Source organism: Diadema antillarum, unplaced genomic scaffold (assembly GCF_040938485.1).
Source record: "Diadema antillarum isolate AM-2024a unplaced genomic scaffold, OU_Dant_1.0 seq00000960_RagTag, whole genome shotgun sequence".
Classification (NCBI taxonomy): domain Eukaryota; kingdom Metazoa; phylum Echinodermata; class Echinoidea; order Diadematoida; family Diadematidae; genus Diadema; species Diadema antillarum.
The window spans coordinates 42,760-67,450 of NW_027271807.1; the positions used below are offsets into that span (position 1 = coordinate 42,760).

The following is a 24,691-nucleotide window of genomic DNA, read 5'->3' on the forward strand; positions in this document are numbered from 1 at the left end:
CATAAATGTCAGTAGTGAGTCGAGGGAACATGTACTTTTTGCAGAAAATGAAATTTTGTGGAATTCTCTTTATATTTTCCTTATATCGTTCTATGCATGTGACATCATACACTGTAGTACTAGTCTTCTCATCTCGCAGCAGTGACTGTGCAGAAACTTTAAAAATTCATAACTTTTGTCCGATTTTATTAAAACTTTCATATATATGTGTTCTACTAATATTGCTGCATTCTCTCAATCCATATGTTAATGAAGGTGGACTTTGATTGGCATCTTGGCCATGGAAGTCAAAATATTTGATTTAATGAAAATCTATGTATCTATGTGTTCTACTAATATTGCTGCATTCTCTCAATCCATTTGTTAATGAAGGTGGACTTGTCCTATAATATTTGATTGGCATCTTGGCCATGGAAGCCGATATATTTAAGATAATGAAAATCTATGTACCCAGGCTGTAATTTGCCATGCTTAATTGCGACAGCGTTCACTTTAATCATCCGAAGCTGACCTGTTGTAAAAGTTAGTCAAACCTTTCAAGTAGGACAATTGATATGTGAAGTGGTTGTTTGTTGGCTAGGAAAGCCATAGGAAAGCCATAGGAAACCCTTTGCAATCCTTTATGTTGTCATGGAAACATCTAAAAGCAAAGGAAGGAATGTCTACAGTGGGCAAAGCTTAATAATTAAGCATCTGTTCATTTGTTTGGTTTTTTTTACTTGCACAACTCCAGACCAGTTAAAAGTTAGTGTAAAAAAGAAAGGATATAAAATTTCATAAGCAGAACATTGAAAATATGATCGAAATCAGATTGAAATTAAAGAAATTATGAATAATTATGAATTATGAAATTATAAATAATGCTCATAAACATTTCATAAATGGTCAATATGAATATGCAAATGAGTGAGTTGATAATGTAATTGATGCCAAAGAGTATTACATAAAATTTTGAGATTTCCAATGGTTTTGTTCAAATGCAATTATTCCCTTTTCTCAAGTAATAATATTCATATCTGAGTGATTATGATTTCAAAGTTATTCAGCCTGGAATAACCTAATGACATGTTTATAGCAGAAGAATTGAGTTTTCCTTAGGCTTGTGTTTTTGATTCACGGAAAATTATGTGGTTATGACATCATCTGCTCACTCATTTGGATTTTCTTTTTTGTTTACATGAGCAATGTCTTGTAAAAATTAGCAACCTTTAAATTTTCTTAACTTCCAAAGTCTTCATCCGAATTTGATAAAATTGTCTTTTTTTATGCCTCCGCAACGAAGTGGCCAGAGGCATTATGTTTTCGGGTCGTCCGTCCGTCTGTCCGTCCGTCCCGTTTTGTTTTTGTCGATATCTCAAGAACCGTGTGGTGGTTTTACATCAAACTTGGTATGAGGGTATATCCTTGGGGGATGATACTTTGTGTGGATTTTAGGGTCACAAGGTCAAAGGTCAAAGGTCACAGGTCATTTTGTGAAAAAAAATTGAAATTTCATGTTTTTCTCCATATCTCGCAAATGGTTCAAGGTATCTTCATGGAACTTAGTATATATGCTTGTACCGATGGGCAGTGATTATCTAGGGAAGTTGGGGGTCATGGGTCAATGGTCAGGGGGTCAAAGGTCGAGGTCAACTCCTCAAAATATCACTACTTTCCTTAAAATGCAATATGTCTAAAGGTTTTTTTTTTTTTTAAACTTGATGTATGGCATGTATTACCCAATATATATTTTTGGGGAAGTTTCTTGCCCAAAGGTCAAAAGGTAAAAGGTCAAGTGAAAGTGCTAAATTGCACTTTTTCCTCCATATCTCGAAAGTAACTCAAGGTATCATCATGAAACTTACATATTTATGCATGTTCAACCTAACAGTGATTCTCTTTGGAACCGTGAGGTCAAAGGTCAAAGACCAGGTTTAGATAATGCTATTTTCCCATTTGATACTGAAATTATACTTTTTCTCAATACCTTGAAAATTACTCAATGCATAAACTTATAAAAGGGTCAAAAGTCAAGTAAAAATTATCAATTCCCCAAATACCTGCACTCTTACATTTTAATCATTCATCCAATTGAACCTAGTTCTAGGAAAGTGAACATTCAGCACATTTGTGTCAAACCTGTCATTTTAATATTTTGCCAATTGTGTGAAACTGTCATCGCACATTGTCAAGACATTGTACTATAGACCTATTAGGAGAACCATGCATTATGGCGGAGGCATATCAGTAGCCGTAGCGATATATCTAGTTTTAATTATGTAATTTTTTGTCCAGTTTTGTCCCCGTGAGCTCTCATAAAGGGATAGTTCTGTAAATATTTGTATGACAAAAGATCACGGAAGGCAAAGAAAATAAAGCAGAGAAAAACAAACACTAACCAGCTCATTATGTGGACATCTAGTCTTTTTCAGCATTTAAGTTAAAAAAAAATAATATCAAAAGATTGATATAGTTTTCACCACAACTGTCAAAACGTGGATGGTAGGAGGCAGTGAGACAATTGAAAAGCATAGTTGGATGGAATTAATTTTCTGGACTGGGTAGTCTTGATGATTTTGTTAAAGGGATCGTATAGTTTTGGTTGAGACCTAATTTCAGGTTTCTAACATTTTTTGGTGAGATAATGAGAAACCTCTTATGAAATATGAAAGAGCATGTAATTCCATGAAGAATTCAATGTTTATATGATGAAAATTGGTTCTGAAATGGCTGAGATATCCAAAACAGAGCGATTCGATAAAGTGTGGGACCCACCTTTTATTACTATTGCTTTGTTTACTTTCTTTTTGGATGTTTCAGTCATTCCAAACCTGATTTTCATCAAATAAACTTTCAATTCCTCTTAAAATGGTATGCGCTGTACTATTTCATGAGTGTTTTCTTGGCATCTCACAAAAAGTTAAAAGCCCAATTCTCATCTCCACCAATACTGTACTATCCCTTCAACATTATAATCTGTGGGTCCAAGATCGCCTTTGTGCCAGTGGTGTCCTATAGATCAAGATGCAAAATGTGTAACAAAACTATGGAAACTATCAAAGCTGGGACAATATAGGCGGCAGCAACATTTCATATTTCATCAGAATATGTTTAAGATATTTTACATGTTTGTTTTCATGAAACAAAAAATTACCTCAGAAGTGAATGATTGTATCATCATAGCCATCGGCATGAGATGTACAGAATCGGTACTGTAATGTAGACAAAGATATAGTATTAGATGTAGATACAGATATATTAATAGACAGAAATATCGATATATAGATACATGTACATTGTATAGATATAGATATAGATGTAGATATGAAGAGTTTGTTTGCAAAAACCGATAAGTCCATATTTGCCAAATGGAGATATTTGCAATTAAAGGTCAAGAAAAATAAAGAGAATAATAAGAAAATTTTTGCTTCTTTTGACCATAACTTCAAAAATATACCTTTATATGTAGTGACCAATATATTATTTGAAAAGTATTATTTTGTACTTTATGACAGAGACCATACTTCAAAATCCTCAAAAATGGACTTATTGGTTTTTGCGAACAAACTCTTCATAAAGATATAGATATAGATATAGATATAGATGTAGGTATATATATATATATATATATATATATATATATATATCAATAAGATACAAATGTAGATATAGATATAGATATGAAAATAGATATGGATATAGATGTCTATGAATAGTGATATATATAGAGGGGTCTATATATTTTCAGCTGCCAACAAATTGTTTATGGTGCATTTGATTTAAGCCCCATGTGGGTGATTTCAGTTTTCTGGCATTATGCATTAAGATAGTCATTCACAGTTGTCATGTCACTTCCTGATATCAGCGTCAAGAGAAATCTGATCTCACTGTTGACATGATACACTCTTTCCTGATACCACGTACTCCGTTCAGAGGCAATTTAAGTACAACTTGAAGAGGCGAGGGCGTCTACCTCTCAAATGGCGTTCGATTGTTGAGAAGATCGAGGGGGGAAAACAATGTAAATCCTTAAAAACAGAAGAGACGAAGACATCTAGGCACAGACAGACATTCTCAATGTGATTAGACTGGAAGTCCTCCCGGGCAGGACTTTGGGCAACGGGGGAAGGGTAGCGGAGGAGACATCCAATCAAGCTGTGTTCGCCCTGTCACATGACCTGATGTGACCTTGGCAAGCTCTCGGAAAGTAGGAGAGAAGAGATGTGAGAAGGGGATAGACGATAGGAGAGAGATATCTGAAGGGAACAGAGTTTATGTGTGTGTATGTGCTTTGTATTTTGAAAGAGTTTGCTCACAAAATGGACTAAGTGTCATCTTTAAACATTTTCAAGGAAGTTTTTTCGATGAGATAGAGCAGAATGAAACCTTTGCAGTGATACCTCACTTGTTACATAACAAGGAATATTCTTGAAATTATGATTAAAAGTATCCCACATTTTCTTTGTTTTTCAGTAGCTTTAATTGCCAATATCTCCAGTTTTCCAAGAATGGAATTAAAGTGATGGAACAGTATTGGTGGAGATGAGAATTGGGCTTTTAACTTTTTGCGAGACACCAAGAAAACACTTATGAAATACTACAGAGCAAACCATTTTGATAGGAATTCAAGGTTTGTTTGATGAAAATCAGGTTTGGAATGACTGAAACATCCAAAAACAAAGTAAAACAAAGCGATCGTAATACAAGGTGGGTCCCACACTTTATCAGAATCACTCTGTTTTGGATATCTCAGCCATTTCAAAATGAATTTTCATCAAATAAACGTTGAATTCCTCATGGAATTACATGCTCTTTCATATTTCATAAGAGGTTTCTCATTTTCTCACAAAAAAAAAATGTTAGAAACCTGAAATTAGGTCTCAACCAGAACTATACATTCCCTTTAACTTGTTTTGCGATCAAACTCTTTTTCATAAAATACATATACGCATATACACCGTGTGTATACGTATACATTCATATACATATGTACACATACACACACACACACACACGCACATACACACACACATACACATACACATACACATACACATACACATACACATACACATACACATACACATACTGTACATATACATAGATACCTATTCAACATATACATATACATAGATATACATATATCGAGAGAAAGAGAGAGATGGGGAGAGCTTTACAGACACACATAAACAGGCAGAGAGGAAGGGGGAGAAAGGAAAAGAGAGAGAAAGAAGGGAAAATGGCTTGATCGACAAACTTCCAGCCTGCGCAAGGATGGATATACATGATTTTAAAACAAAACAAGAAACAGAAAAGGGAGGGGGGTTAGAAGTTACTGTGCTGCTGAGTTGGGTATTCAATCCCTCAGTGGGCTAGCAGCATGGTATCTTTATTCTGGCAAGCGGACAGGGGCAATGAACTGAGGCTCATGGAGAGAGCGAGCGAGGGGCTTGCGTAAGCGAAGCACCAGCGCTAGCCATCACATCTTGAGTGATTGTGCGGCAATTCCAGGTATTTGGGAGCACGTTCACACTCTTGCACCCCTAGTTGGTGGTACACAAGTTTGTGAATTCCTACTGTAAGTTTTCCCTTACATTACGAGTCGGTCTTTGATGGCGACTAACAAAACATTTGTTCACAAGTTACAAAATTTCTCAGTGTGGGTCATGTTCTTTCCGTCTTCATTCATTGAACTTTTTTTTCGAGCATGTGTTTTTGACCTTCAGTAGGACATAAAGTAAAGTGCACCCGGAGGAGAAAAATGATATTTCTATAGATCACATGGATCAAAGGCAACAATGGAATAGAAATTGAGTGAAATCTGGCATTATCCCCACCAATAATGAAAGAATAATAATAATAATAATAAGTACAGCATTTGTAATGCGCCTTTGATCTAGTATCCTATTCTGAGGTGCAGAGGGACGTAATTATGAAAAGAATAGCATACATCATAGTCATAATTGTACATAAGAAGGTTGAAAAAGAAGAAGAAAGGTTGAAAAAGAATGCACCATTAACAGAATTGCAGTTGTGCACATGTTCACGAACGTTGGTGCATTTTACATTTGTACATTCAATACAATCACAATTGCCATCTGTGTGTCTATCCTGTGACTGGTGCCATCTACATATGTGTTGTGACTGACAGATTTTGTTAAAAATTATCAAATTGATACTGACATCATTTTCTATCCTCTAATTGTCTTTCCTTATTCATATAAATGAAAAAGACTTTATTCTACTCTCACATTACCAGTCAAGTTTTCATAATATTCTAGACACTTTCCAATTCTCTTCAAGCTATCACTGATCATTTCTCTAATTTTTTGCATTCATGCTTAAGACTTGACAGTTTTTTTTGATCAAGTTATAGACACTGGTTCTTCAAAATCTTTACTTTCGGGTGTGAGTGAATGGGCCTAGTGTAATGGTATGCATTACTGCAGTTTGGAGATCTATATCACCTTTTTACTTTAAAGGTGAACACCTACTTTGTTCCTTGAAATGCACGATGAGTGCACACCTGATCTGTAAGACTTGCCCACAAATGCTGGTACTGGTCATCTGAGAAAAGTGCACTTCATCTTAACTGTTCCTTGGCAGCTTTAACCCATTGAGGACGAGTCCCGAGTATACTTGGGCAGGTATCTATTGGAAATATGTGTTGTAGCAAAATCAAATCATCCTCAGCAGGTTAAAGGGACTGTACAGTACTGGTTGAGGTAGGGATTCATGTTTTGAACATTCCTAAGTGAGATAATGAAAAGCCTCTTATGAAATATGAAAGAGCATGTAATTTTAAGAAGGATTCAATGTTTATTTGATGAAAATTGGTTTTCAAATGGCTGAGATATAAAAAAGTGCTAATTATAAAAGGCGACATGCCACAACTTTATTAGGATCTCTTTGTTTCACCTTGTTTTTGGATATCTCAGCCATTTCAAAACCGATTTTCATCGAATAAACTTTTGATACCCCTTAGAACTACATGCTCTTTGACATCTCATAGAGTGGTTTCTAAATATCTCGCAAAACGTTAAAAGCTAAATCTTCACCTCGACCAGAACTGTACACACCCTTTAAAGACAATGTTGAGATATGATGAGATAGGAGATTAAAGGAGAAAGCAACACAAAGTGTATTAATGGGGTACATGCTACATAGTACCCCATCTTAGCCATTCGTATCTTTTAATTCCTTGTATGCCACATTATTCTGAGATCGCAGAGCATTATGAGCATGTTTTTTTAAAAACCCTGTTTTCAACGCCATGTAACTTTCTTTGTAGGAAAGCATTTGTGCTAGACATGCAGTGGGCAAAGTTGTAGAGAAAATTCAAAGATTTGCTGCGATTTAAATTGTATGACAAAGCTATGATTGATTGTAAATGGCCAATACCTGTATGTTATTGTCCTGATCTTGGAGGCATAACTTTGGCTGGCGCAACCACGACAGAAAATCACAATTTACTCAAAAAACTCCAGGCTGTGAAGCAACACTATCCCCATTCCATCACTGCAGATTGCAAGATATCTGTGTGAGGAATGGAATCACGGTTGAAGCTTTCAGTGTACTGCACATTTGGAAATTTATCGATCAGTTTGGGCGAGGTTGTGCATCATTTTGAGCAGAATATGTGAACCTGGCAAGCCGTTAAGTAAGCCGGGCATGCGAACATGGCTCATAAAGAGTTGAAAACTTTTGATTTTGTGTAAACAAATGAAGCCCATACTCCTTTGATACATTACTTGATGATACGATGATCATACTACAAGTTGGTTTAGTGCTGTGTATTTCTGCTTTGTTCAAAATTTGTGATGTGGCTGGATTTTCCATTTTCAGACAATTGACTTTTCTTTCAGATGATTGACTTTTTTTTCCCAGTATATTTGCAGACAAAGAAAGCAGTATTGTTCGCAAAATCATATAGAAGTACACTCTTTGTATTATTGATGAAAGAGTGACAAAGAATAGTGTAGTTGGTGAGGTCAAGTGTGCAAAAAGTCTCCCAAGTATATCATTTTCCATGACAAAGTATAGTATGAAAGAAGGACACAATACTGTATGCAGTTATATGAGAGTTTGTGGAAACTACATCCCACACTCACACACACACACACACGCACACACACAAATGAAATGCTAATTTTCTCTTTTATACTTTGCATTTGTATAGGAGGCATTACAAAGACACAACCTCGACCAAAAAAAAAATAAAAAAATCAGAATTTATAAGAAAAATGCCTATGGAACACCACTAAATCCATCTTTACAACCCATGAGCTGTATGTCTAAGGATTTGAATTGCCCTTGATGCATTCAATGTATGTGAGATATTGCAATTCATTGATCAGTTTGTGTCCAGTTGTGTGTTTGAGCAAATATAAGCACTATGCAAAGTTGGCAAGCCATCGAGTGAGTCCGATGTGTGACTATGGTGCACAAAGAGCCATTCCTACTCAAAAGTTCATCGTCCTGTGTCCATACCCATTAAAAAACTTAAAACTTACCTGTGCTGTCATTGTGGAGCATAAAGCATTACGTCATAAAAAAAAGAAAAGTTAATCCTGCTCAAGGTATATCATCCCGTGTCCATACCCATCAAAAAATCTTTAAACTTACCTGTCTTATTATTACAGAGCATAAAGCACCCGTATACATCATCAAACAATAAAAAAAATTTAATCCTACTCAAAGTACATCGTCCCGTGTCCATACCCATCAAAAAATCTTCAAACTTACCTGTCCTGTTATTGTTGAGCATAGAGCTATTACATCATCAAACAATAAAAAAAAAGAAGTTACCAGACCATAATAATCTCAAATGACAATGGCTTGATGTGTATCGTTTTACACTTTGTAGCCATTGTTAGCCACTGTGGAAGTGCATTGTAAAGTTCAGACAAATTTGCTCAGTACTTTGAAAACACACAAGAAAGATGAATAGTGCATTCTTGAGTGCAATATAACCTCAATTTCAAGAGCAGGGCTTTAAGTGTTTTGTCTTTTGACCAGCATTTATTATAATCTATTACATAATGGTATTTGTGTGCCTGTGCCAGTATTATTTTGATCTCTTACGGGTTCATTGTACACCTTTTTATGCCTCTAAACTCCTTTTGATAAGTGGAGAGGGTTTTTGTACTTTTCTGGTCCATCTGTGATGGTCACTTCTGTTTAATGTACTTTTATTTGGACAATACCAGCATTGTTAAACAATTTAGCCATAGACATTTAATAGTAATATCATGCAGCAAGACAGCTAGTAGTTTAGTAAAGGGGCAGTTTTAGTGAGCAAAGCAGAAGGGTAGAAGGTCAAATGTCATTGAACCTATAGATGTGGAAAATGACTTTGTAATTGACATCTGTCTGTTGCTAGGAACGCATGATGGCAATATAATTTGGTAAGACGGTTTACAAATGAGTTAAACAATGCCTAATGTAGGATAAATGGGGGTGAGAGTTCAAGTTCAAAGGAGATGAACTCTGGTTCTTAGCGCATAATCATATTCCCAACTTCTGGTGAGCAGTTGTAATGTGTGTTCATTTGTGTGAGCTAGCTGGGGAGGGAGTCCACACCTTTTACCCCGCTTTTAAATAACTAATACTGTACGAGCTGAAATTTTCGCGGCAGTTTTATTTTCGTGAATTTCGCGAATCGCCTTTGAACTGCGAAAATAACAACACGCGAAAATAACAATGCGTGAATCACTAAGTTCAGTTAGACCCTCGCAACCGCGAAATTAACAACATGCGAAAATGTTCTCCAAGTAGCAATTCGCAAAAATATCTGTACGCGAAAATTTCAGCTCGTACAGTACCCCTTTCACAGTTAGCAGATTTCACCTCAGGTGCACCTGGGTGAGCCTGGGGTATTGCTCCTGTATGAACGGTCTCGAGGTTGAAACTCCGGGTAAAATGCTGGATGACTTTTCAGAGATTTTACCCATGAACCATCCCTGGTTTAAAACTCGATCCAGAGTGTCCCCGAGAACTCCAGGGTGATGCTGTAGTATGAGAGGCATCATGGCTAAACTCCTGGGGGAATAGCAAAGGACAGTGCATGCCAACACTGTCCTGTGTGCCATTTTGTGCATGCAACACAATATGTACTTCTACTGCAGAAGAAATGACGAGAAATTCAAGGAGGAGCTCATTCGCTAGTTTGAAAGAAGCTTTTCACAGATGTTCCATTTTTTTATTTCCTGTTGAATCTCCCAGGTAATGCCCCTAGTGACTAGCATGAAAAGAATATAAGGCAAAAAAAACAACAACTGAAAACATACCTATCGTAATTTGCACAACCCTAGAAAATATCCCTGACCTTACTTTATTTAAATAATGATATTGCATATAGACATTGTGATGCTTTTGCAATCAAATTTGTTGTGCAGAAAACCTGAGAGTGTTGTAGACAGTTTCATACCTTAAAATAAGTGTTTCAAGCAGTTTGAAATTTCTCTTTTTTTCATGAGAAAGCCCAATGCTGCTTGTTTGGGCAATATCTACATGTGTACACACATATTGCTGCACATCTCACTCTGTGCAACCTATGCACAATACATTCATGCTCTAATGGAGTAAAAAAAGAGCAAAAATCATCCAAGCTGCCCTATTTTTCAGTAACCTGTTCACAGTACATTTTTTTGTTGTTGTTGAGGGAAAAAAGTTATGAATTGTGTGTGTTTGTTTGTGTGTGTGTGTGTGTTACTAAAAAACAAAATTGTACATTTTCCTTCTATTCTGAGAGATAAGTTAATTGAGCTTTGTCTGTGTATGTGTTTTTGTGTCTACAGAAGAATGCTAATAGCCACTCATCTCCTGGCGGCAAGATAATAAACATGATCTTTGTGTCCTGATAATGTTAAGATACGATTAGATGACAATTACCGTACTTCGAGTGCTGCAATTTGCGTTGTGTAATGAGATAATTCTTGCCACTGTACAGTCAACTACCAGCAGCATTTAATCAGAAATTTATTTAACCATTGTGTTTTGAGTGAGTACAACCCTCATTTTCTCTTCTTTCTGTATTATTGTCATCTATGTGCACTTTGTGTTTCGATATTGTAATGGCTGATAGTGTCGATAAGGCTCAGTTGAAAAGGTTAATATTTATTTTATAGTTAAGTGTAAGGTCTCGTGCAGATTTTGTTATTTTTTTCATAGCCATCCAACACCACAAAGAAACAGTTACACTGCCTACAGTGACGTTTAAACCCATGTACAGTAGTTTAAAGTTGCTGTCATTAGGAGAAGTGGGATACTTCTTGAATAAAGTTATGAAAAATGTGAACACCGCAAAAATTTTGTGAGCTTGGTAGCTTCGTAAAAGTGTTTCTCACTTTAACAATCCTTCCTATCATATCAACTGGATGACGCATACTGCATTCATTTGTAGTACTGGTATGGTTGCCTAATTTTTGGATTCACATATTGTTTAGATCTCGATTGAGTATAATACTGTATACGCTATAATTTTCGTGTACATAAATTTTCGCGAATTGCCGCTGTCACACATTTTCGCGAGTGGTTAAATTCGCGATTGGGGGACCAGAGAAAATATGAAGTGGCAAAGAAAGTGTGAATTTTCAACTTACTAGCAAATAAGAATGATACTAGTTATACACTGCATGAAAAAAACTTACCAAACTCTGCGAACTAGTAAGTTAGAATTCAACATTTTTGAAGTGGTTAAGTCCATCGCGCTAGATTTCTGACGAGTGGTCCCCTTGCGATAATGGATTGGCTCTCTACAGTATTCGTAAGTAAACGTGGACGTGCGTAAACAAGCTTAGCCAGTATGGTCTGTTCGGTAAGCCGTGACATGGTATACTAGTACTGAAATGTTCGTATCATCAACGCAAGGGATTCATTGTGGAAGGTAATATTTTCGGGTGTTGTTAATTTCGCGAATAGCTCCCGACTCGCGGAATTCGCAAAAATAAAACCCACGCGAAATATATAGCGTATACAGTACACTGATAAGTCAGTATTTTGTATCTGTATCACAGCATTATATACTTTCCTTTCTTTTCAGGCTTCTTGCTTCATTTTTGGTCAAAGGGGTTGACTTGGCAACATGAACAGAGAATCCTAATGAGGTATGTTCCCCCCCCCCCCCAACTCATCGGCTCATTCTTTCTTTGCAGAACTTTTTAGTTTGGTATAGAGCTTAGTGACCAGAATAGACACACTAACTTTGGATTCATCTCCGGGAGACATTTTTTTTTCTGCTTAACAAATGAAGATAACTCCACCTCTCCATCATGGTGGCTAATTTCAATCTCATATGAAAGATACAGTGTACAAAACTTGTGAACATGTAACACTTAGATTTTCATAGTGAGTTCCTCTGACCTTGCTGATCTGTTTTCATTCTTTTAACTCCCTATCCTTCTGAACTTTCTGCTATGTTTTGTTGCCGTTAAAACTTCTTGCAAAGAGAAATGAGAGTGAAAACTGTATTTGATCAGCCGCTCAAATGTTTTATAAATGAGGGGCAGCAGATGTTATGATGTCAATGCAATAGATGTGATAAAGTGTCTGGGAAGCAAATAGCCTTTCAGAACTTACAACTTGTCGAGTGCCACGAACTTCCTTTAAAACTGGGTTGGGACATGAGAATTTCACATTTCAAGATATAACCAGTTCCACAAACAAATTGTGCTGCATCACAAAAACAAACGCAACTTGAGGTAGGAAATCATTCTTTTTCAAATGTATAAAATGAAGCAGGCCTCAGGATACAATTTAATTCATACACACCAAATCTATGATAAGTAATGGTGGGGAAGGACATACGGGTTCTAGTAGTCTGTGAAATTATGGTGAAACTACAATTTCAATTTTTATTGTATTCCGTGTAATGGTTGTACTTTGTTTTTTTAATGCATCAGAGGGTCCTCTAAGCCCAGAGTTTCAAAAATTTCTTTTAGATAGTTCGCCCGCCGAAAAACAATACATTGTATTTGCCACGTTACATGTCGCAGGGCTAGTGCTCGAGAAGGGCTCCATCACGTTTGAGAGTTGATTTTCGATTCCGCCCTGCGGCCCTCTCAATGCGAATCACCCATTGGCAGAAATTGACCCGCATTCTGTTGAACTCTCACCAGGCTTCGGAACTATTTAGGATGTGTCCCGCCTTTTGCATTTTTTTATCCTCGCTGGCATTCAGATGGAAAGTGGAAAGAAAAAAAGAAAAAGGGTGGGGGGGGGGACATGACTGAATATTGCTGAATGAACTCCAGATCAGTCTCTTCATTGACTTTTGGCACCGGTCGCGTAAATGCGTGCTCGAGGATTCACGTGGGGAAGGGGGGGGGGGGGGGGAGGAGAGGAGAGTCCACACAGCAATTACGAGACCAGAGAATGTGAGCCAGTATGAGAAAAAGTGCACTATACCACTGAGTGGTAGTCTTGCCATTTTAAACATCTAAACATTACACTTGTTTTGGAATCGGGGTATGCCAGCTCTTGTTCCTCGATGCTGCAGCTACTTTTTTGTCTGTAATGATACCATCATGGTAAACTTCTATAAACAATATGTGGCAAAAAATTTGCATGATAAGAGCTCCCATGTACGATGTCTCCGCTTGACGAAGGAATGCTGCAGACCTTTGATACGTGATCACACCGTGCATTCGCTGTTTGCTGGATCTAACATGCCCGGGTCTGCTGGCATAGACTAAAGTTAGTGCACAGAGTGTGTCAGTCCATGTGTGTGCGTGTGTGTGTGTGTGTGTGTGTGTGTGTGTGTGTGTGTGTGTGGCAGGCCATTGACCTTCTGAAAATGCCTGCAGTTTAAGAGAGACGTCCAATTTTCTTATGTATGTACCATGTGCGAGGTTCTGGCTTGTTGAGAGCCAACACAAGAAACTCTCTCCATAAGCCTGAATTACTTTCTTTTATTTTTTTTTCCAGGGGGGGGGGATTATAATATTATGAGAATGCTTACCATTGAGTATTCAATGATGAATCCACATTCACATGAATTGGTGTATCACAAAGCTACAGAGTTGTAAGGTGTGATGGGCAGAAAAGATTGTACATAAAGGTAAAGAAATTGTTTTGAAGTTTCAAGACACAGAAACATTCTTGGTTTGTTGTATATTGCATTTTTTTCTTCGTTCTGAGCAGGGATGAATTTAAAGGGACCACTGAACCAATGAAGACTGTTGTTTATTCATTTGTTCTTTCCAACTCATGCCGGTTAGATATTTTGTATTGCATGGAAATTTTTTCTTAAAAGAAAGGACCAAGAAATAATGATGTCATTTATGTGTGCATATTAGCCAATAAGCTACTTCGCAGTTCGCTTCCAGCTATACACTGTATGTGCACATCAGTACGAATGACCTTTTGTTGTTTTTGGTTAGGTACTTCACTCATTTTCAAAGTGACATAATGCATTAAAAGCTTGCCTGATCTGACAATATTTAGAATTCATGTTCAAACAAAAAACAAACTTGTTAAGACCAGATGACCATAATTGTCCGTCAGTCAACATCTGGGAAGCATATATTTCCTTTCATTACATTGAATGCATTAAAAACAACAATGCAAGGATACTTGCAATTCTTGAGTCGCTGAAGAGACTGCTGTCTATTGTGTGAGATGTTTTCACTCAATGAAAGAAAATCACTGCTTTACCTGATATTGATAAGGCCCCTGTCACACTTTGCTGGATAGGCCCACCGTACAAGAATATTTTGCTCCTCCGTTGTTCAGATCGTCAGTTCGGTGGACAAAGTGTAAAGTTTCCGTTTTAGAGGAGCGTACATGCACTGTCTATGGACCGAACAAAATGCACCTGGGGTGATTGTATACAGGACAATGGAACGTGCGCAAAGGCATGAGAAACGAATATGAACCGCATGCCCAAATGGCAAAGTGCATAAGGAACAAATTGGTGACGCATGAGACGTACATCTAACGTCAGAGAACCATGCATCCTAGGCGTTTGATGTGCTATACATAGCCGTTCCATTCGTTGCATCTCTTGCAGCAACAGGCTCTATACTATAGGATGCCTAGCGGATGGAAACGCATGGAAAATGACAAAGTACAGTACAAATACACAAGAAAATGCGAAGACTATCGGGCAGGGATCGGATTGTGCTATCGGCTGTTTTGGGCAAGAAAAAACTTTGTGAATGCACACAGTTCTCTGGCCGCTCTGACGGAAATCACTGGAAGACAAGCGTCCATCCAAAGGATAAATGCGACATGAAACACATTTTAACAGATCAATGGATGCCAAAAATTGACATTCGTTTCTCATGCGTTTGCCTTATCTGGCAGAGTGTGACAGGGGCATTACGTTAGCAGCGTATAACAGTCAGTGCCTTCCTGTAAGTGGGAGATTGTTATTTTGTATACCTTGGTGGTGACAGGTAAAGCTACGGTCACAAAGGTTCGTACAAACGATGCGTTCGTACAAATGTCACTGTTCGTACAAATTTTTAAGTTCGTGCAGCCGCCTTACGAAGAGAGGGTTTGGTACGAAGTTAAAAAAATCTTGGGTAAGACCATCGACCAGGCTATGAACGGTCTATGAATGGTCTAAGAACGCTGGTTTCGTACGGCCTGCTTAAGAAGATCTTACGAAATTGTCTAAAAATCTTTCGTACGGCGTTCGTAACAGTTCTTAAAGGGTGTGTACAGTTCTGGTTGAGGTGAGGATTTAGCTTTTAACATTTTGCGAGATATTCAGAAACCACTCTATGAGATGTCAAAGAGCATGCAATTCGAAGGGGTATCAAAAGTTTATTTGATGAAAATCGGTTTTGAAATGGCTGAGATATCCAAAAACAAGGTGAAACAAAGCGATCCTAATAAAAGGCGTGGCCTGTCGCCTTTTATTATTATCATTTTTTTTTAATATCTCAGCCATTTGAAAACCAATTTTCATCAAATGTTGAATCCTTCTTAAAATTGCATGCTCTTTCATATTTCATAAGAGGTTTCTCATCATCTCACTTAGGAATATTATGAACCTGAATCCCCAACCTCAACCAGTACTGTACAGTCCCTTTAATGGTATTTGTGACCGAGCCATTAGGCTGCGTTCACATAGAAGTATACTATTCGGGTATTCGGGCTCGTTTTTCGAGGGCACGCGAATAGCTTGAATCGAACGATAGGATTTCCTCACACCGGTTCACATAGGAGGGCACTATTCGAAAGTACCGAATAGCTGCGAAAAGTATAGCAAAGTGGGAATCGAACTTGTTCGATTTTCTTGCAGCGTATACCGTCTCTCGTTTATGAAATAATGACACTTTTGGTCTGGATTTGCCCTTTAGCAAAAATAAGCATGTAGACTGACATTCTGATGCAGTTTAGAAATTGGTAATAAGATTTGCTGGGATGTAGGAGGAAGAAATCCTCACTGCATGGGATGGTGAGTTGACGGTGCGGGTGATGGTGTATTCGGTGCCCGAATAGCGAATAGCGAATAGCGAATACCGAATACCGAATACTTCTATGTGAACGCAGCCTTAGTGGGAGATTGTTATTTTGTATACCTTGGTGGTGATAGGTTAGGCAAGCCACTGCCAAACAATTTTTGCTGTTCCTTACATACTCTTGGTGAGAAAAGATGACTTTCTCCTGGTTTTTTCTTAGGCTGTGCCTGTATATGAACAGTAATTTGCATGACAAAAACAACTCTGTGGAAAATGCTGTGTTTTTGAACACCTGTTTTCAGACTGCTGTCTTTGCCACTTGCTTGGTAAAGACTGGAGACAACAGCAGCGGTCACACTGGAAAAAGATCGCAAAGTTTAACTTTGAGGAGTTTAAGATCTGGAAGTTTTGCTAGTGTGACCACAAACTTCCTGAAAACTTCTTGTGAAACTTCTTGCGAAACTTTCCTCTCAAACTCGAGAAATGTTAATGTTTACTACCGAAACTTTGTGAAGTTCGTCATGTGATCAGTCCACCACCTGTTTGCGGCATCGATCAATAATTTGCGGGTTGTGCCTGATTGAGATGCACCTGTGTACATTGTGACATTACAATCATTAGCTGTCAGACGGCACGCTCTTTCTTCTATGCTACTCATGCGCTCCAGTGGCCTTAGCTTTGAGAACTGAAATATCAAGAATTTGGCTGCCAGTGTAGACAGACGAGCAAACTTTCTGAAAACTTCTCGAAGTTAAACTTCGCAAAGACTTCTCAAAGTTTGATTTCTCAAAGTTAAACTTTTTTCTTATTTTTTTTAAAACTTCACTATCTTTTGCCAATGTGACCATGGCTAAAGAAATAAACACAGTCAGTGTTCTTCAACAAGATTCTTTTCAGTGTGAATGCTTTTCATTTGTCTGTGCTCTCAGTCAATGCTAGGAATGTGATGCTTTTGTTCTGAGCAAGCACATTTCCTTTTGTTCTAACATGAAAAAAAAAACATTACCCAACAATTCTATTCAATATAGCAGAGCTTGTGCATATCTTTTATTGTAAGGCATGCAGTGCTATTTAAGTTATTTGATCGCTTTTGTCAAGGACTATGTATACAGGATTCATGGAAGTGTTTCGACTCCAACTGTTGAAATAAACACACACATACAAAGAATAGACAAAGGCATAGATGTAGCCTGTATATCACAGCAGGTAATAATCTGCAGTTTCATGGTTGTCAAGTTAAGGCCATTTTCACATGGATATTGAGAGTGTGTGCTTTGAATCATGATTCTAGTGATACAATGCATCACTATAATTGTGATTCAGACGACACATTTTGGCCATATTATGTATGCCAACTGGAATCACGAGTGCTAATTTGAATCGCTATTCACATGATGGTACGGAGGTGTTACTATTTGTAAAAGTCCATTGATATCACGTACAGACCAGTTGCTAATTCTAGTGACAGTTTTTTTAATTTGATGCGGCACTATCCTGGCAAAATGGTTAGTCTATAGCCCTGTTTTAACAGACCTTTCAAAGTACATTGTAGAGTTAAACGGCCCCCACACAATGCTGCTCAGACATTGTCGCAGTAACTTCTGCCGAATTTTACCTTCACCAGCTAGTGTAATTGCCATGACACTACCACGACATTACCCCGACAACCTTCTATTAGAATTTAACCGCGGAAACATTCCTTTGATGTGCCCACTCTAAAACAATACGTGATGCCCGCGTAAAGTCTGTTAAAACAGGGCTTCATTCAGAATTTAAAGGTAGGGAATCCCATTTGCATGCCTCAAATGAAGAGTTGTATAAATACAGTGGTATGTTGAAGAGAGTATCATTTTAGAAACTCCCATAAAGTATTGAAAGTGGAAGGTAACATTTAGTACATTTTTATTGACCGTTAGATTTTGAATTGAATTTTTTTTCGGGGCTCACCGTAAATTCCAGTACATTACTAGGCTACCTTTGCAGACCCATGCACTGCATGTGTGTCCATCATGTATATTTTGTGAAGAAAGTTCATCAAAACTTACAAACATTTCTATATACATTCTTGCCACACACTCTATATGTTATAACATCAGCTCTTATACTTTTAGATTTGTGTTTATAGATTAAAAAAATACAGAAGACTGCAACAAAAAGGCTTAAGTGTGGCTGACACACAGAACTACTGAGTAGTTGAGTTTTGTGCATTATTCAAATTGTAGATAACTGTTGACTTCCAAATTTCTCAGCAGTGGCCTAAACAAGTCCCCTGAGGTTCAAATTGCTGCATTTTTGGAGGTCTGTAAAAGGTATCCCCTACCTTTAATGTAAAGTCTGAAGGCTAAAGAACAAGATTTTAGAAAAAAAGATGCTCTGATTGCTCTGATGTGCTTTGTTTGAAGCAGTGGTCAAAATTTTGGCCAATGTCTCATTATTAACTCTTTATATGCCATGGTTGAAACCCCCTCTGTGCCACATTATTTTGAGACAACAAAGTAGTCATGCTGTGAGGAAACATTCTGTTTTTCAAATCTATGTAACTTCTATACAAAATTCTGTTCAGCTGGACATGTAGTGAGCAGAGTTGTAGAGAAACTGAGAAGCTTTGCTTTGATGAAAATTGTATGACAAATCGATGATTGTTTTTCTTTGAAATGACCAGTAGAGTTTTACATTACTATACAGGCATGACTTTTGCGCACAAAACAGTGACAGAAAATTAGAATTTGCATGCAAATCTATGAGGGAACACCGCTTGATAGTCAATCACCACATAAAACGCAAGCTACATGTGAGACGAGCGGAAGCGCGAGAAAAGCTTTCATTGTACTGCGGCATTTGGTGATTTATCGATCGGTTTGGGCGGGTTTGTGGGTTTGAGCAGAATATGTGAAGTTGGCATGCCGTTGACTGAGTCTGACGTGCGAACGTGGCACATAAAGAGTTACCACTCAACTGCTGATTCTGATAAAATGGTCAGATCCCTGAATGTTGTCAGGGGGAAAAAAATGTTGTGAAAGTAATTATACAAGCGGGGACCTCCTTTTTCATAATGGTCCAAGCTGCTTGAAATCACTTGAAATGCACATACCATACTCCTAGAATATTAGCCATGTACTCAAAATACAGGAGAAAATTTGTCATTATATTGGACAAAAAGAAAGAAAAGGGAAGAAGAAGAGGGAATTTTGTATCAACACAAGAAAAAGGTGGGGGACAAGCACTCATCCTCTGAGAATCTTGATACTTATGGATTGTAATTTGGCGGTAGTCTTTAGTGTCACTCAACAAGTGCGCTCTCGGCCAGCTAGGAGGTTCTCTTCGTGGCATTGTTTCTGTCGTTGTGATGGCAGTCAAAAGAAAGCCGCTAAGAGTGCCTGTGAGGGAACAAAAAAAAAAAAAAGAAAGAGAAAAATACCCATTGAAAAGTCATCTCTCAATGAAAGGGCAATAGAGCATCACCTTTTACAATAGCGTGACAAAAAAGGGGAGGAATATATGGGGATATTTTGTAACAATTGTCTCTTCTTTTATTATATCCTCTCTGACTGTCCTTCCTTTCTGTATTATGTGCGTCATACACTGCGGTTTCCATTTGCCTCAAAAGAAGTTAATTACACCACGTCCTTTCACGGAACGATCAATTCTTAGAAATTGTGCGTGCGTATCATGGAGAAAGAAAAGGGAAAAGGAGTGTGAACAAGCATTTATAGCAATCATTGTTTTATTTGTATCCATAGGAGTGCTGTCAGTAAGAAAAAATAAGACACTCGAAATCCTGCACAAAAATGGATTCCCCCCTTTTCCCCCACCCTCCAAAATTTTTCATGGGCATAGCGTGAAATGTGTTCCTTGCATGAGACTAACATGCCCTGATCGTGCAGGTGGGGATTTCTTTGAACTGATTTTCCGGAATGTTTCTTTTTCTCTTCTGCGATAGTTTGAAATGCGCAATGTTTGCATTGTTTGATGTTATTGCCCCCATGCACTGTGTTTCAATAAGTTCCATACCATGCAAGGATAATATATAGATCAAGTGTGTTAAAGCATTATTGTGGCTACATCTTTTAATTCCGGTCTCTTTTTTCTTTTCTTTTCTTTTCTTTTCCTCACACAGACACTTGGCTCACAACAAAGATCTTTTCATTTGTCGGAACTGAAAACAAAAGCACAACAGTGACAAAGTGAAGGTATTGTTGCCCTTGTTTATCAATCATAACAGGGTTTTAAACAGAGTTTATGACTCTTGTCATTCCTGTTGCCATGGTGTACAGTTTGTACACAGTGGACACAAAGTTGTGGCAACATTTCGTCAGTAGGGGCAACATGCTGTATTACATAAGGGATTACAACTGGATGTTGCCTTAAGTTTTTGAGAAATGAAAGGATCATGTCTTCTCAGTAGTTTATTTTCATTGTTTCATTTTGATGAATAAATGTCTTCAATTTTTGGGTTGTTTGTGCTTAAGTGTGAGAAGCCCTGTTTTAACAGACCTTACTGCAACAGTGTTGCGACAACGTTCAGAGAACAAAATTCCTCTAAAATTCCAATAAAACTGTAGGAGAGAGCGAGGGGAACCGTGTTGACAGATACACACCGAAAAACCTTATGCGGGTAGGTTTCTACGAAGGGGGTGTGTCCACTGATGCTACTACCCCACCCACCGGCCAGCGCCGCGTGTCGATAAACAAAACGTGGTTACAATCACTGATCTCAAATAAATAGAGATTATTGGTTGCAATCCTTGCACATGATTAGCGCGCAGTGTGTCAATTATTCTCTGTCTGCAATGTTGCGCATGCATGTTGAGTGTATTGAGGGAATGTTACCGCAGTTGCGTTCTTATAGGAGAGTTGCCAGGGTAGTGTCGTGGCAATTACACTCCCTGGATAGGATAGAAGTTGGCAAAAGTTACCACGGCAACGTCCGAACAACATTTTGAGGGAACCGTTTTAACAGGCAGGGTGAAAAAAGAGAAAGCTTACCCTGATGTTACATGGACGTTGCCGTGGTAAATCTAGTTTGACCAAAAGGCTCTGTTTAAATGGGGCTTAAGAAAGCATTCCATTTCTTCGTTTGGAGACAGGCATTTTGGTTGTTTTTTTTCAGTTTGTTGAATTTCTAGGAAGGTAGTGGTAGTGATGTTTTAAAGAGAATGTCTTCTTATCGGTGACATCTTATCGGTGACAATTCTTTTAGTCATTGTACAACCAGAAAGCATCCAGGATTGATGGTAAATACTTAGGAAGCAAAAGAGACAGCTAGTGCCCAATAAGAGCCTGTCATATACTATCATGTCTGTCTGTTTCATTTACATTCTTTCCAATAAAAGGTCGATTGTTACAAAGAAATGTACAATCAAAACAGCCAGACAGACACATAAACACACACATAAATACACAAACATATGCACATATATACACACCTTCAGGAGCTGAAGGGTTGAAATATATTGGTCTTGGAGTGTGGGCTTCCAGATAATTGTGTGGTGATACTTCAGAAAATCATCTAAAAATCAAAATGAACCCGGTCATGTGGCATTCTCAATCAGCAATTCCTCGTCCTTGGGCTTTTTTCCCCCTGGCATAAATCTTTAGAATTTTTTTTGGAAATAGAGACCTTTTCAAGCTCTATTCTATTGGAGAAATAGAATTCATTTATACCAACATAACACTTAATATCATGTTGAAATAAGACAATTTAATGAAAGACTTTAATGTTATCAATTTGATCTTTCATACATTTTTTTACTAAACATTGATATTTGTCACTATTTTTTAGAATGTATTCAATGAAGATAAGGTGATGAATTCTTTCAAGCAAATCCCCATGAGATTGCCTGTTTGAAAATGATTCAACAGGTAACTATGATTAATAATGTTAGTGATATCTGTGTCACATAAGTGATGGTACTAGGAGAGGTATCGGACTACATTCACGTTTTACAATCGAAAAGTCCTCGCTGTGTGCTGAAAACATGCAGAAATTAGAAAATACCACAACTTTTTTCCGCTTTTTGTTTGATTATAATGAATTGTGCTCTTCTGTTTGACCATGCTCTTTTGATCAGACTTTAACATGGAAGGGAGGTTTCCTTTATGTGTGCCTGCATTTAAGTTCTCTTTGATGCGCTGATTCACGTCCATGTACCTGATAAATATGTGAGAAAGAAATAGTGGGAATATTGACTGAAGCTATCATTGCAGGCTGTTGTTTGTCAGTAACAATGGTTTAGGGAGAACTGTTTTTGGATGGAATAGTTACTTTCCATGTAACAATAGTCATAATAGAACTTTTTTTGTGAGTGTATAAAGACAGAACATTGTAGTACGCAACACGCAATGTGTTCTCATGACCAACAAAGGTTTTTAGTCGAAGGAGTGCAATAAACTCCATTAAATGCGATGTACAATGATGCCGATTCAATGGTCTGTTAGCGGTTGAAAAATCCGAAGGAATGCAGACTGTTTTTAGAAATGAGGCATTCGGAAGGAAGAGGAACAAGCAGAGAAATGAACGAACAAAATGGAGAGCATCAATTCATGTGCTTGAATCCATCAAGTGCATTCGGCTGGGTGCTTCTGTGAAGGCGTAGAATGTTTTCTAATAATGGGCTACCACACATTCAGAATGGGCCACTCCCTGACTATGGTCTTTTCCACAATAGGTCGATGCCTAAATCAGGTGTTTCTTTGCACCTGTTGTAATGTTAGACTATTGATGTGCAACCCCTTCACCCTATTTATCCATTTATTTCTCTTTAAGCGAAAATTTGGTGTATTATGTTTACAAAAGCCATGGTCATATTGGTAAAACTTCACAAAGTTTTACTTCTCGAAGCTTGAACTTCTCTGTAAAAGCCCTGCCTTTAACAGACCTTACCCCGACAATGTTGGGGCAACGTCCAGAGAACAAACTTCCTTGCCTCGGGCAGTAAAACTGCAGGAGAGAGCAAGGGGTACCGTGTTAACAGACACACACCGAAAACCTTTTCCTGGTAGGTTTCCATAACAACCTACCAGTTCATGCACAAAGGGGGTGTGGTTACAATCAATGCACATGATCATCAAGCAGAATGTCATTCTGTTTGGACTATTGCGCATGCATGTTGATTGTATCCAAGGAATGTTACCGTGGGAGGGGTCTAATAGATGGGATGTCGGGGTAATTACCGTAGCTGGCTAGGGTAGAATTAGGCAAAAGTTACTGAGACATCCAAGCAACAATTTACAGGGACCATTTTAACAGGCAGGATAAAAGAGATTGCCCGGACGTTGTTGCGGTAACTCTGGTTTGAAACGCTCTCTTAAAACAGGGCTTAAGTTTAACCAGCTTCCCAAAAGCTTCGCACAATCTTCTCAAGAAACTTCCCACTGAAACTAGAGAAATTTCCTGAGCCCCTGCAAATCTTCACAAAGTTTGGGCAGTGTGAATGCATGTAGCTGAAACTTCACAAAATTTGTCACTTGAGCACTCCAATTCCTGTTTTCCATGGTGCCCTCATAGCATACTCTTAGTGGGATGTACTACATGTATGCATTGTTTATGTAACAGTCATCAGCTGTCAGATGGTACATGCCTTTTTTTCTTTGCACATGTGCACCAGTGACCCAAAATTCTGCAACTGAAACTTCGAGAAGTTTGGCCGCAAGTGTGAACGGACAAGTAAGCTTGGCTGTGTGTTCACGAAGTTAACCTTAATAGACATTTTGCCAGTGTGACCATGGCTATAGATTACTGTAAAACGAGAAATGTTCGGGTGCACTTTAATTTCACGAATTTCGCAAGAGCCAAGGTTCGCAAAATTAAAATGCATGTGAAAGTTCTTGTCTACACTATATGCATTGAATGTTAGAGGCAACTCACGAGAATTTAATTCCACAGAAAAGGCCATCTGCTCCACTTCACAAAAATTTCATGCCGCGAAAATATCGTGTTTTCAGTATAAACATTAGGTTGAAATCAGACCACATCACAGAGGTTTCATCAGAATTGAAGACACAATGGGAAAGCTGCAGAATTGATAGTTTCTTTAGATTTTATGATATTCTACTATAAGCTTACGTAGTAATTTTACCTCACAACTCTTCCGCTGGTTTGTCATAAAGATACCACTCCCTTCCCTGAATCATGATTTTACTATTAAAGATATTTAAACTGTACAATAATTTGATGTGGTAGATATGCTTTATTTTTTGTTATTTCATGTCAGTTTTGACTAGAAATCTACTGAAGATTTGTATGTACATAGGTCAGTGCGCAATGTGTGAAGCGATGGCATCAATTCAATGTACATACA

General features: G+C 37.9%; 1 long non-coding RNA gene across 1 annotated transcript in view; it reads left to right on the forward strand.

Moving 5' to 3' along the window:
- Positions 1-24,691, forward strand: part of LOC139741874 (uncharacterized) — a 98,957-nt gene that overhangs the window by 12,126 nt on the left and 62,140 nt on the right. The window contains exons 2-3 of the long non-coding RNA XR_011711649.1: positions 12,023-12,086; positions 20,509-20,581. This is a non-coding gene — a long non-coding RNA (uncharacterized lncRNA). The remainder of the gene's footprint in view (positions 1-12,022; positions 12,087-20,508; positions 20,582-24,691) is intronic.